Source organism: Thermobia domestica, chromosome 9, assembly GCF_964235325.1.
Source record: "Thermobia domestica chromosome 9, izTheDome1.hap1.1, whole genome shotgun sequence".
NCBI classification, from domain to species: Eukaryota; Metazoa; Arthropoda; class Insecta; order Zygentoma; family Lepismatidae; genus Thermobia; species Thermobia domestica.
The window spans coordinates 118,734,672-118,749,933 of NC_137462.1; the positions used below are offsets into that span (position 1 = coordinate 118,734,672).

General features: G+C 33.7%; 1 protein-coding gene across 1 annotated transcript in view; it reads right to left on the minus strand.

Annotated features, from left to right (window-relative positions):
• LOC145694966 (connectin-like) overlaps window positions 1–15,262 on the minus strand; it is a 511,959-nt gene that overhangs the window by 38,949 nt on the left and 457,748 nt on the right. The gene's annotated exons all lie outside the window — the stretch shown is intronic.

Below are 15,262 nucleotides of genomic sequence, written 5' to 3' on the forward strand. Positions count from 1 at the left end.
AGTTTCTCACAAAACTGTGTACTGAATATTCATATTGATTTTTCCATTTATTATACGTCATCTTGATTTAAAGTAAAAGCACGTTATAAAAAATAAACTCAGTGACGTTAGTGATAATCGTGAAGAAAACTGAATTCGTAATTTCAAAGAATTTACTCACTTCACGACCTGTAGATATACCGAAAAAGATGCTTTTGGATTAATATCTGTCTATTCGCCCATCTGCGTATACAGAAACTCCGTGGCGGCAATTGGACGTTAAAAGTGGGGGGTTAGACATGATCTGAATATAGATATATCAATGTTAGTTTTCCTGATTGTTTCTAATACTTTGTTTGACGGAAAGTCGTATAACTAATAGGATACTATCTTTTTCAGTTAAAATACCGTATATCGTATTTTATATTTTATTAAGTAAAATGGACAAAAGCAACGGAAGTAGGTACTAGCCCTTTTGTACTCTTAAACAATGCTTTCTCAATTAGATTCAAAGCGGCTGACTAACATATCGACCCTTTGTAAAAGGAAATTAAAGTACGCTAGAATTGTTGTGCTCCAATATGTTAGTTTATGATAATTAAAACGCAATTTCTGTAGTTTTCTTAACTCCACGGGAAGACAAGTAACCAATACGTACTCACGCAATGGCAAATATTATATGGCACTATTTTTTCCTATGAACCAGTATTACATACCAAAAGTTTACATTTCCAAAATAAACTATGTACACCCATGTCCAAAATTATTGTCGCATGTCTATAAATATGTTGTTGTAGTAGTATAATTTGATAATGAATTCGCCCGGTATTTCTTATAATGTTAGTATGTGGATAATCGACAAAGACATCTATGTGGTAAATTTCATGTCAAAAGAGCAGTAAATAAAAACAATAAAACGAAAATAAAATTTTTTTGTCCATTTAGCAACATTTTATTTTACTCATTCTAATTTTCGTATTTATAATTCTTTTTCTATGAAATTTACCACAAATATACAAGGGGTCACTTGAAAAACTGGGGGCAACTGCCCCCCTATTGCCGCCTTGTAGAGGCCTATAAACTACACCATTCAATGTATCAATACAAAACATTAAGTAGGCCTATATACAGTTGGATAATAATAATGTAAAGAATTTCCTTTCTCAAACATAAAAGAAACTTATTTTAAAGACTTTAAAAAACGCGATTTTCTCGAAAATTACTCAAGTAAATTAAAGTTTAGTGAACAAATATTTCATTAAGATAGTTTATTAAGTAAATAAGTAAGGTAAGTTAGGTAATGTAGACATGTTAGATTGGAACAGTTTTGTTAGCTACAGTTAATTTCTTGGTATTTGGTTGATGAATAAATATTTTATTACCAATGCTCTAATATTCAATAATTAATTTCATTCTGCAGAACTCAGAAAGAGTGCTTACTGATATGGCAGCACTCGTATTTTATGAAGGAAGTTTTCCGAAAACGTTTATCATAAACTTATACACATTTTGTAATTAAATATTATTGTAATAATGTATAACTGCAGCTATCAGCAAACTCAATCATCTGGATCGACAGGGCCGGATTTAGCATTTTGGCGCCCCTAGGCCCAATAATTTTTTCCGCCCCCTAGCCTGGTTAAAGTTACTTTCGTAAAAATCTTTATTAAAAAATTATATGAGGCCTATATGTTAATTGCTTAAACACCACTCCACGATGCAATTTTATCATTGCAAGTTTTTTGAGGAATTAACTTGGTTTTGGCCTTAACAAAAGATTGGTGAACTTTACCAACAATTATTTGTTCCAATGAACTTCAAAATCAGAATGCTTTATTAGCTTGATTTTTTAAATCAATTCAAAAAATATGTTAAGTTATGGCTATTTGTTTTTATTTCTAGATATATTTTTTACTTTTTTCTCTCGGCCGTGCGCCCCCTGGAAGCTTGCGCCCATAGGCCCGGGCCTACCGGGCCTATTGGGGAATCCGGCCCTGTGGATCGATATCAAATTTAAAAGAAAAAACTCTCACTTTAACAAGGATATGAAAAAGCGAATTGTATGTTATTCCATCATTAAAAAATATATATATATATATATTATTTCTTTGACATTCTTGTCCAAACTAACTTTCAAACTTATATTTAATTAGAGTATGCTCTGTCTGTTTTAATTGTCTGTAGTAGAAATTAGCTTTTTTTTAAATCCACATTAAGTCTTAGTTTTTTAGTAAACTAAAGCGACTTTTTAAAAGTCACACAACATATATTTTTTTTTGTCTATGATCTTCCCAATTTTTTCATATCTACATTACGTTCGGAACTCATTAATCCGGATAATTGAAGTTTGACTATAATTCTACAATACGGCATGTGTTATATTCTAATTTAAAAACACGGGAGGGAAGAAATTTATTTTGGTGATCTGTAATTTTAATTACATCCATCAGGGATGCCCGCAGTATTTTTTTCAGGGAGGAATAAAAAGATCGATTCTAAGGAGGGGCAAAAGACCTACATACAAATGCAGTCGTGAATATATATATATATATTTACTTTGATGTACGCGTGCACACACTAATTCATCATATAAAACAACAATTATTTACGAAATAAACATTTAATATATGAATACATACAACAACGCATTTAATATACAACGTAAATATGTTAACTACTATAGCATATGAGAGCAAATTAATAGTCTATGTTTTGACATGTATTACTAAGAACTGAATATCCTTCGAAAATCCAGTGGGGGCAATTACCCCTCCTTGCCTCCTGTTGGGGGTAGCCATGACGTCAGTGCGATATTACATAAAAGAAACTGAATGGAATCTAGTATCTACATTATGCAAATTAGACTAAAACTTTGTATAGCAATGATGAAATTAAGTTCCCTGCTGCTTCAAATACTATGTTCCAGGCTTTTTTCCAGAAAATTTGGTCCAGGGCTATAATCGAACAATAATTTCTAAAGGATCTGTCCTGTATAAGCGTGTCATATAAATTCAATTTAATTTATCTTAGATCGGAGCAATAGTTCCTCTTCAAGTATGCCTGGAAGAAACACTGCTACATCCTCAAACTTAGTTTCTCCACAATTCTAATGCATCCAAAGCACTTTTTATGCTTTCATTAATCACGGTATCTGCTGGTCTATATTTTTCTTACTTTCTACTGATCTATTCTTGAAAATTTAACAGCAAAAATACAATAAATAAATAAAATACGCGTACACACGGCCAAAGCATTCCCCAAAGGAAAAATCAGATAAAACAATTTCTTCTTTTGCTAAAAGAGGAGCTTATTGGCAAAAGCTAACCATGGCCGAAAACGCCAGATTATTCAAGCATAATCTTGACAATTTTGAAGAGTGATTCTGACCTCCAGTAAACCCGCCACAGATACGTCCTTGTATCCCCTTCGATTTCCGGTGAGAGCTCATATGGTTCAGATCCCATATTAAACTATAGGTCTACGCAGTGGCGTATTTAGAATTTTGTTTCGGGGGGGCTAGGCACAACACGGGGAAGTAGGGATTCAATTGTACACCTAAGTTTGAGAACTAAATATATTTTAAGCGATTGTCTACTAATATACTAGAAAAAAAAAAACGTGAAACGCGTATGTTGGCGGAGGATCTTACTCCTACCCCCTCCAGACAAATCTGAAATGACGCTCCTGCAAACACGCGTTGAATATTTGTAATTTCATTTCAGCCTAACTGATTTCATTTTAGAAAAAAATGAAAATATTCAATTTTATCTGTGTACGTTTTACCTGAAAGAAAATGTTGGGACAAGTTTAAGCTGAAATATACTGGTTTTAGTTTTAATGGCAAGAATTGCAGACTAGTGAAGCGTATGTGATATGATAGACACAAAAATTTATCAGTGAATCTAACCTTTCATTCTATTCATAGAAGAAAAAGGAAGCATCCTCTTGACCTACCTAATTTCCTCGGCTACTTATTCTCCCTCTTGATTCTCTTTAATTCAATCATTTACCTTTCTTTATAACTAAACGATGTAAATATTCCTTTGCTATAATAATTAAAGCCCCGTTATGTTGATATGCGTGCAAGTTAGTATGGAACACCAGTTTCGTTTATCAGCTCCTCTTAGTTTTGGTGTTACTGACAATGGCCGACTTGAATCACAACTAACAACGGTCGAAAGTACAATAGGAGGAACGAAAGAAAGTAGCAACTAAGAAAAAGAAACAGAAGAGTAGAATGGACGAAAGAAAGAAAAAAAAAGAAAGCAGTTCTCACATGGAATGAAATTTGACAAATACAATATTATTTCTGAACAAAGAGCGTAAGAAAATGAAATTCTTAGAAATGGTACGAAGGATTATTATTGTACGTGGAATGCGAAAAACTAACACATTTATTTCGGGGGGCTTTAACCCAATAGTCCCTAAATACGCCACTGGGTTAACATCTCATAGCGTCGGCACTGGAAAGACGACATGGAATTCAAACCAAACCAAACCAAGCATTCTTACTGAAGACAGTAGAACTTTTCCTTCTATCCACCGTCGCTTTTAAAGCAAAAGAAGATGAAAGCAAATAAAATCCCTTGGAAATACGATTTCCCTGTACATATTAATAAATTAGTTTCCATACTGCCATTTCCTTATTATTTCTACCCTTCTACGAAAGTTCTTGCGTGTTTATTAGGACAATGTCTGCAGGGCAAAGCTAACAACATGTCAAAAAGTTCGTGTATCAATGAAACATAGAGTATACGGTGCGAGAAGAATATCCCTTTTTCCGATAGTTTCTGCTAACTCCCGCCCCTCTATGGTCAATCAAGAAATACCCTTGTCATGTGTTGACCTCCCTCACCACTGAATCAATCCCTACAACACCCCGTCCCTCTCTATCTCTCTCTTTCCCTCAGGAGTCTGGTATACCCTTTCATACACAAACTACACTGATGAATACATAACGTAAAGTACACATAGACTTTATTGCTCCAGGGAATAAAGACCATTTCCCATATTGCTTTGCGTTGCTGGTCATTAATGAACTTGGTTCTAAATTAGTTTCCTGGGTTTTAGGCTTCAATTAACAAAAACCTTGGCTCTAGGGGTCGCTGTAAACGAGAATTTACTAATAATCAGCGATATGTTCGATGTGTTTCAACACGTTGCTATTAATCACTATACGTATAGCATTTAAAAAAGAAAACATTTTCCAGGTGCATAAAAAATAATATGCAAGAAAATATTTGTATTAAAATATTATATGATTTGTGAAAATCAACAAAAATTTGCTGACACGCAATGCAGAATATATTTATAATTTTTTTAATCGCATAGTTGGATATACTAACTTGTACATAGAATTGGATCAAATGATCACTATAAGCATTGTGGAATAATTATACAAGAGGAAATAAGCAGATTAATTCTAACGAATCAAATTTCTTGTGAAAGCACAGGAGAAATTACACAAATCAGTAATATAGTCAATCACGTTTATTTGCGTGTACTACAAACATAACACCCGAACTCACTTTTACTCACTTACAGCCACCCGGTGACGACACTAGCTTTAATCTCTTGTGGGGGGGAAGGAACAGAGACATTTTGGAGAGGGCGGCTGGTAGTTTTACATCACTTAACCTACATTATAATACAATATATCTGGGCGGATCTGCATGCTAGCTATGAGGAGCACACGGAGACCGCTCCCCAAAATTTAGTCATGCTTTCCAAGTGAAAGATCAACACATCCCCAAATTGCCTAATATGTTTTATATCAGGTTTATTCGTTTAGAAATATCGTTCGTCAATCGGTGCTAGTTTTCGTCATTGGGGGATCAAATAGAAAAAAAGACTGAGGTAACGGGCGGAGTTGGGGAGCACAAAAGGACCAAAATCTAAATAAGAAGGACTTCTAATTTATTCTCAATTTCACTGATATTTACACTAGGCATGATTTGACTGACAAAAGCTTTATATATATATTAAATGTCATCATGACAATATAGTCTGAACTAAATCATTGCATATTTTATCCAACTGTCCTATCAAATCTCACAAGGCTAAGCTGAACATGTAAAACATTTTTTTAGTGAGAACGATCATACTCATAAACAAAATGCAGCGTTTTACAACCACTACGCTGCATACTTAGATTCATGCCTTAAAGCATACTTAGATTCATGCTTAGCCTAGTGACATTTGTTCTGCATAAAGGTAATGTTATTAACATTATATTATAAATAGTTCCTGTTAAATAATTTAATTAGAGAAAAATAGCGCCAACAATTTAAACTTTGGATTCAAATGTTCTCGTATTATAAAACTTTAAGAAATCATATTTTTGAATCAAGAAATATTACTTATAATATTGCTAGTGAATCAATGTAGAAAGTTCTTAATTTGGAACAAACTAACATTACCTAAAGAATAATTCTTTCAAATTTTTAAGGTATTTTATGTCGGAGTTTATATTGCTCATCTAAAATGTGAGCGTCGTTACGAAAAGAGAAAATATTGTGAGTTGAAAGTGGTGGTGTTTCTTGTAGACATCCTTTCAAAGTCGTACGGATAAGTATGTTATTCGCCGGGCGAGAGAACCAAATGCTCAAATCAATGATCTCTACAAGTGATCAACATAAACAGTTACAGTAAAATATCTGGAGTTGGGCAGTAGATAATATTCAGAGCAAGTTGCTAAATGCAAAGCTACAATCTTGAATTGAATTGCACAAGCGACGGATCTTGGAGAAGAAAGAGTTGTTCAACCCAATCCACGTGAGTACCTCAGAACAAATTTCGGTGAAAAAGAATGTAATTTCCAAAGTCAATGGTATCACACAAGGTCTTGGTTAGAATATTCCGTTTTAAGGAACCAAGCATTCTTCTATCCTTGTAGGAAAGTTTTAATGTATTTTTCTTGTGACAGGGTTTTGCAATTGGAAGTCGGTACTGTGGCGGAATAAAGAATTTGCTAGACATTTTCCCTCTAAAAGCCATGTAGAAGCAATTCAAATTCGAGAACTTAATTGAGACAGTGCAGGAAGAAACATGCTAATGTAATTCTAGGTGCGGAACATATAGCAAGAAACAGGCACCATGTTAAGTGTGTATCCGAAACATGAAAATGAAATGATATCTTTAAGTTTTACGTCCCAAGGTTATGCCGTTTAGGCTAAAGGAGACGGTGATTATGAGAAATGAATGAAATGTTGGAATGAAGAAAGTGGGAGGAAACGGGAGAACTCCGAGAAAACCCACGCACACGGTGTTTGTCTACCACAAAGTTCACCTGCCGGGAGTAGGGTTTGAACCCGGAACCCCAAGCACCAGAGGTGAACGCTCTACCACTGAGCCACCGCGGCCCATGTGTAGCCGAATTAGTGCAGTTTCTCACAGTAAAGAGCTATTATATCGTGGGAATTGATGGTGTGGACTCAATGATCTGCAAGAATAAAATCTTTATTAACAATGTTACACTGGAATTTTTACAGCACTGTTCAAGTACACAACAGAAAAAAGATTCGAAACAGAAGTCCATAGTTATACATATTCCTCAGAATGCTCAATATACGTTCTCTCTATACGAGAGCTTTTCTCAAAGCTGGATTTCGAAAAAAAGAAATAATTGCCAGTATTATGACTGTGCTAGTGTGATGGGAGAATGTAAGGAAGGTATTTATAAACTATTACAAGAACTTCAAAAACCAGTCGATTGTATTCAATACTATAATCAATAACTTCAAATTGTAATAACTCATACTTGTTCAGCGATCTCTAAGAGAACTGAATTAGCCAAGTTACTGTACAGGTTTCTCAGAAGACATTGAGTGTCACAGATGTTAAAAAAGCCAAAATCTTAAGAGGTTGATGGACCAGCGATGGACTAAACACTTGGAAACAGTGAAAACTATTCAAGACAATTTTGATGGTAGTATCTGTTCTGTTTTTTTCTCAAGGGAAATTAGGTCATGTAGATACTGATTTGTCTATTAAAACTACAGAACTTTTAAGAAAGTGTTGCACATTAGAATTCTGTTCCATTACCCCTTTAACTTGATAAATCTTATCAACATTTGAGCCAGCTAACAGTGCATCACAAGAAAGATATATGCACCTCGGGAAAGCAGATCAAGTAGTGAGGTCTTCCGTCTTGTCTGTCAGTTTTGGAGCACAGAAAATTGCGTGGATTTGACAACCGCTTGCTACTGTCAAAGACAAATTACAGAAGAAGATTTGCACTAAAATATCAGATCCTCAGCCTCCTCCCTTGGTGTGAATTCGGAAGATTTTCCCATCTTTAAAAAAAAATGTTGTTAAAGAGACTTAAATATGATTGAAAATGAAGCAATTCACCTAAAGCAAATTCTTAATGACACATTCGACCATACAATATTAGAAACTAAAGAGATATTTGCAGGGAATAATGGACAGTATTTGAAATCCCTTGATTGTTTGTTGCCACAGTCAGAAACATTTTTGAACAGTTAAACTGTGAAATATTGCCACAATTGAATCTCATAGAATAAAATAAACAACCTTTCGAATTAAAAATTGAAGTTGATAAGTAAATATTTTATTCATCAACAATACCGACAATCTATATATTAAAATGCTAGGTTTATATGTTTGTCTCCAACTGTTTCGAGAATGAGATCTCGAAAACACTAGTAATAGAAACGTGCAGTTTTCACTGGTCGATTCCACATTTTTACTGGTAGCTATTTCTTTATTACATTTTTAAGGGGTACACTGAAAGTGTTGATATTCGTTTTAAAAAGTAAAGCATTATAGCCTATGAGTTATACATTCCAACACCACATAGTTGTATGCAGGGATTGCATATCTCTCAGGCATTTGTTTCATGGCCAAATGATAATGAAAAAAGAAGGTTAACCATTTCTCCAGGCTAAGATGAACTTTCATTGTTTGGAGCGTTTTGCCCAATAAACACCATATATCACTGACATTATAATTAAATGTGTATATAATGTATTTGCTTATTACATACTGCATGCGAGAAGAAAGAAAACACGATCATATATGAATTAGAAATTCCAACTGAAAGTAGGCTCAATCTTGCAAACAGTGCGATATTTAAAAAAATAATCGAAATAATCTCCCCTTTATGGTACACCTTGCCGATTTTTATCAAGACGTCTTTCACTTGTGTCTATAAAGGGACATGTACAAATGTGAGGAATGACAAGGATATTCATGCTCATATATGAATGATGCGCTGTGTAGAGAGCGCAGGTTCAGCGAGTAATATTTTAAAATCTAAGATATGTTGTATCCATATAAAAGTCCTTTGTGAAGCTGTAAGGAATGGTGCTTCAACAGCAACATGTGAAAACACATTTTCTTGCCTTAAAAGTCTTCTTACATCACAAAGAGAATCAATGCTTCACGACAGAAAATTCAATCTTTTCTATTGGCAATCGAAAAACAATGCAAGAGCATTTTAGATATGGAGCTTTCTGTCAACAATTTTGGAGACGCTCTCGACGAGTATAACTATAGAAGGTTTTATGGAAAGGGAAATAAAAGTTACGGACGAGCCTTTCAAGAGTTTTCTAAAACAAGTAAACATAGAGACCTATCAATGAGCATGGCTTCTAGTACTTCTTGTGCTATAGAGGCTCATTTTTCATAGTACTCTGTTAAATAAATATGCGTATTTTTAATTGTTTAATTTGAAATAAAATAGCCTAATCTTACTTCATTAGATATTCACAACACAAAAGATAGTTCTCAACTGTGCTATTATAGTGTACGGCTTCATACATTCTTGAAATGTGTGATTAGTGTGATAGTGCAACATTGTGGTCAACCGAGAGCTCTGCTTTTTCAGAAACTTAAATAACACAAGATTAAACGGAACAGTATTGAAAGTTGAACATGTATATAAGCGCTTTTTAAAGCGGTATCACATCGTAGTTTGGTACACAAAATCACAGTATTGCGATTATTGTTATTATTATTAATTATTCTTCCTTTCGGCAGGTCCTGGGGCTAAAGAGTTGTTTTCCTTTTCAATTTTAGATTTAGACCTGGAAATGTTTCTTCCACGCTTTTGAATCCTCAGCTTCCTCTTTTAACTCCGAATATTTTCTTGTTTCCCAAATCATCAATCAGTTATATTCTTCTTATTATTCTTCGCTTTCTTTCCATCTTTCTTTCTATGCCGGTATGAAGAAGACAATTTCCTCACAAGATGTCCAATCCAATTGACCTTCCTAGGAGAACGCTGGCTAGAACTAGAAGTGTCCTCTTCTCTCTTATCCGTTTTAAAATATCTTCGTTTGTTGATCTCTCTATACATTTTATTTTCTCCATCCTCCTACAACACCACATTTCGAAGCTCTCTAAATATTTCTTCTTTAACTTCCGTAATGTCCAAGTCTCTGAACCATACAGTTGAATGCTCCAGATAAAGCACTTGACCAACTTCTTCGTAAGTCCAATATTAAGAGTTGCAATGCAAACGAAAAATTGTTGCGATGCGTCTATAATCATAATTTACTAACAAAGTGAGGTATTTTTTTTTACGATGAAGACATATACAATAGTCTTTCCTTCATGAGTAAAGGTTTCTTCTTTGATATCACATAAAGGTGTGGTAATTCTCTCTTCGAAACTGCGACGTTTTCCTTTAGGTTCCTCTTTGGTTCACACCAAGACATGACAACAACACACTATGTATTAAAGATGTATTATTTGAGATTGGCTGTAGAATTGACGATAAAGAAATAATGTGTACTTCAATATTTTAAAACATAATGAAAATAAAGCGCCTCAATGGTCTTTCGAAATGCAAGATCTCGGCTTATTTTATGGAAATTAAATAATTACCGAAAACAGATAACTTGAGTAGTACTCCTTTTCTGTCCTCTGTTGTTTGAAGTTCTAGTTAATTCATAAATATCACATCCACATAATTATTCATAGTGTTGTCCATGGGCTCACCCAGAAAGTTTTGTCGGGGGGAGTTCATGCTTTAGGTAAGAGGAATACTACAAGCTACTATATATATATATATATGGTATTGAACAGGTATTATTCTGCACCCGAGAATACAAAAGCAATTGCAAAATACTTCCACCTATGTTTTTTTTAAAAGGATAACACTCGATTGTTTTTTTTTTTATTAGAGAAAGAGTACAGATGAAGTGTAAGATAAAAATTTTCATGTTACATCAGTTATATACCTGTTAAACAAATGTAGTTTTATTGAGAAAGTGTATAAATGTATCTGTAGTTAGGAAGTTTGGAGGGATCTGGACCTGGTGGACCCCCTGGGTGTGCCCCTGGTGGTGACCCATGAAGGATCTTTTGTTATTTTATCTTGTTTATTTATTGAAATGGCGAAAGAAGGGTAGTATTCGGTTTACAATTTTTACAAAATGGAAGAATTAACTTGAGTTGGCCAGGGTAGCATTTGTCTACAATACCAGTTAGGAAATTAACACTAGTGCAATTTAATTTATTGTATTTTTGCTATAAGATTGACGGTTTATTTCGTGGGTTACGTAATGCCAATTCTTCGTTTGTTGATGATATTACGGATTTAGTAAAAATAAAAAGAAAACACACATGAGCTCATTCTAAACTCCCTACCAGCTGAGGTAATCTGTACAATGATGATATATACGTTCTTTACATACAAAAATTTTTTGTATTTGTTATTTTATGTCGACGTAAAACAATAAAATACGTATATTTTCCTTCAGTTCTGAAAATGCGATACAAAAGTTATAAATTGCGATGCAAATTTATATTGGATTTTCAAATCGCTACGTAAGAAAAAAATCAAAAAGAAATGCATATTATATATGTAAATGTACTTCAGGTCTGAGGAGGATATATTTAGTAGGCTCCGAACAAGACGGTAAAATAATGCATTTCAACCAATGGCGCATATGCTAGCCACTACAGCAGCAGGTAGTACGAACGCGATCGAAAAGTCCCTATACAAACGAAAGTGTGTGTGTTTACGTGTAACAATTCAGAAGAAACATGCAATAACAAGACCATCATTTTCCCATCTCGTCGGTTGATGGAAGTATAAATTCAATATTTGTTTTCTGTAATTGAAGAAGCCATTATATATCAAAGAAATTCTCGTATTTTATGATCAAAAATGAGTAGTTTCTTTTCCTGTGTCCAACACACTGAATTTGCCTCTCACCGTTTTAAAATGAAATACCTCAAATACGTACGTAAAAAGAAATGAGATATATTCGTATTGTGTGCATAAAAAATTCTCAGTAAAGCAAATTCTATGCTTACGCTTCAGGAAAACCTTCATGCTTTCTCTCCCAGTGTATATCATATTGGTTAATTTGGTATTCGTTTATTATGTATCGAAAAGGTGCTACATAGAGAGATATGTGTCTATACAGTACAATCAACGGTTAAGAAAAAACAATGAATTTCCATCCCTTCACTGAATATACCGTACCTATTGAATTCCAGTGACAGAGTAATGATAAACACGTATTCTGTATAACAAATAACTCTCGACAGAAAAAAGAAACATAGCCTACCATAATTCTCCATTGTAATAACATTTGGTGTACCTTCTACACTATTGCTTTGTCTCATGTAATCAAATCATATTAGTCTGTAACTATAACATTTTGTAAAAGAATTGTCTAAACTGTTTGGATACTTTTAAAGATATTCTAAAAAAAAAAAAAAAAAAAAAAAAAAAAAAAAAAAAAAAAACGAATGAGTAAATAAATAAACACAGGACTTAATTATCTGTTTCCAGTAACGCAAGGTGAGATCGTTTCCCACCTCGTGATTGAACAATGTAAACTTTACAATGCGAAACAATATTATTCTGCGAAATTAGTCCGCATATGAAAATATACCAACACAAGAAATGCAAATATTGAGTATCGCCCAATCAATTTGATGAACAAATAAGTGTAACATAAACAATTCCCAATAGATATACAATTTCTTCCACTGGTAACATCAATTTAACATTTACTGGAACTTTTATTCTGTTTTCTTCCGGCTTTCTTTTTGTTAAGCTATACCGTGATATCAAGGATACATGATCTTTATTTATTTATTTATTTATATTTAATTAGTACATTTCCATTTAAACCTTGACTTGTTTTGCTGATCCTAACATTTATTCAACAATTAATCATTCATGTATTGGATTAATATAATTTTGTCACTCACGATGTAGCTATTTAAAAGCAGCAGAAAGTAGGAAAATTGTATAAATCCCACCTATTCTGTAATCAGTGTCCTGTTATATAAAAGATTAAAAAATGACCCACTCATCAATGCTCAAGCCATACTACTACAAATGGAAACGATTTGAACAGAAAACTCTCTTTGTCATAGATGCAAGGGATAAGAAAGGATTTTTACAACTTTTTCCATTTTTCATATAGCTTTACTGCTGAAAGGGACGCAAAACTTCAAGAACATTAATTAATCCCTGAAATTAGAGTGATGAATTTCGGCATATAACCTCATTGTCAAAACTAATTAAGATGTCTTTCAGCGTTTTCGAAAATTCTGCTCATAAAGGAGGAAAAAGATGACTAATTTGAGGATTCGCTTAAATTAAAATTGTGAAATTTGACCTATAAAGCTATATTGAAAATGAGTTGAGTTGAATTTCAGTTTAGCGTCCCTTTCAGCAGCGAGGCTATGTGAGACGTGGACCTACTGATTAACGTGGAATCCGAACCACATGAACTCCCGCCGGGAAACGAACCCGGGTCTCCCGCGCCAAAGGCGCGTACGCTAACCGCTTAGCCACGGAGGAGCTCTATATTGAAAATGAGCGAAGATGTGTTGCAGCCTGTTCGAAACCTCAGCTTCTAAAGAGGGAAAGCACCAATTTATACAATAGTGAAATTTCCCGTTTTGTATTCATTAAAGCTTGTTTGTTCCGTGCAGTGGCGTATTTACGATTTTGTTTCGGGAGGGACTTTCCCAACTTTCGGGGGGGGGGGCTTTGCCTAAAAATGTGAAAATTCAGCAAGATATTTCATATACTTTATTATAGTAAGTAAGATTTCGGGGGGGGCTTAAGCCCGGAAACTCCCCCTAAATACGCCATTGGTTCCGTGCATAGAACGGGTACTTCTGGTAGTTTCCTTAAGAAGTGATAACATATTAACATTCTTTTATTTATTTTATTTTTTACTACAGTGATATGCGACGCGAAAAAAGTGAATTTTTCGTATATTTATCGTAAATACAGTGAGCGAAACTTGATGTGACCGTAGTAATTTCATTTATAGCATAAATACTATTTTACATTATAAAACATAGGTGGTAGTGATTGAAACGAGAGTTTTGAAGAACAGAATACTGTGTTGTTTTGAAAAAGAAAATAATCATTAAAAACAAGCTTACTTATGAAACAAAAATGAATCAAAAGATTGCGATCTTGGCTTATAATTAGTTTTTGGATCAAGGGCCACAAAATTTTTGAACGGCTTCTATATCGAGTTTTTGTATTCTCTACGGAATAAGCACATCATACTGAGTTAATTGATAGTTTGCGTTCAGCTACACTATATGTAGTTCTCCATATATAAGGCGTACAAGAAAATTTTTGATTGAAATAAATTGGATCTTTTGATCCAACAATACTACACAAAGAGGAAAAAGGGAAATATTATACGTTCCACAACTCATATACTGTATATGTAATTTATATACATAAAATATCAAAGATCAGGGAAGTTTGTTGAAAACTAAACAGTTAATAGTAGGGGATATTTAACAAACTTTATTACAGCTTGGCATTCGTATTTTACTAATATTGTTGTTTCCAGTTGGAGATCTTGACACCCAGATTTAACAATCTTAATGATTCAAGTCACGTTTATTGGTGAATTTATATCGACAGTAACAATCTTTTCTCTTGCGTAGCCAATTAGTCAGTTATTTACTTGATTTATATTAGCTTAATGAAGTTCCTTATGAATATTTATGTCTAATTCGTAAACTGAGAATCTTTATATATATATACGGTGTATAAGTATCATAGCCGATATGTTCCCATTATTGAATGATCTTTTAATTGAATGTTTGTACCTCATATTACAGGTACATAGTATGTGTGTAAAGGAGGATGGTCAGTGGTGGGAAATAATAAACAACAAAAAATACAATCTGCTATATATAGGGCAATTTGCTATATATTCAGAACAGGCATGAACACAGAATTATTTATTGGGAAGGGTCAATTTTTTTTTTTGAGGGGGTGGAATATGTCCAATACCACAAGTTACTATGTCTA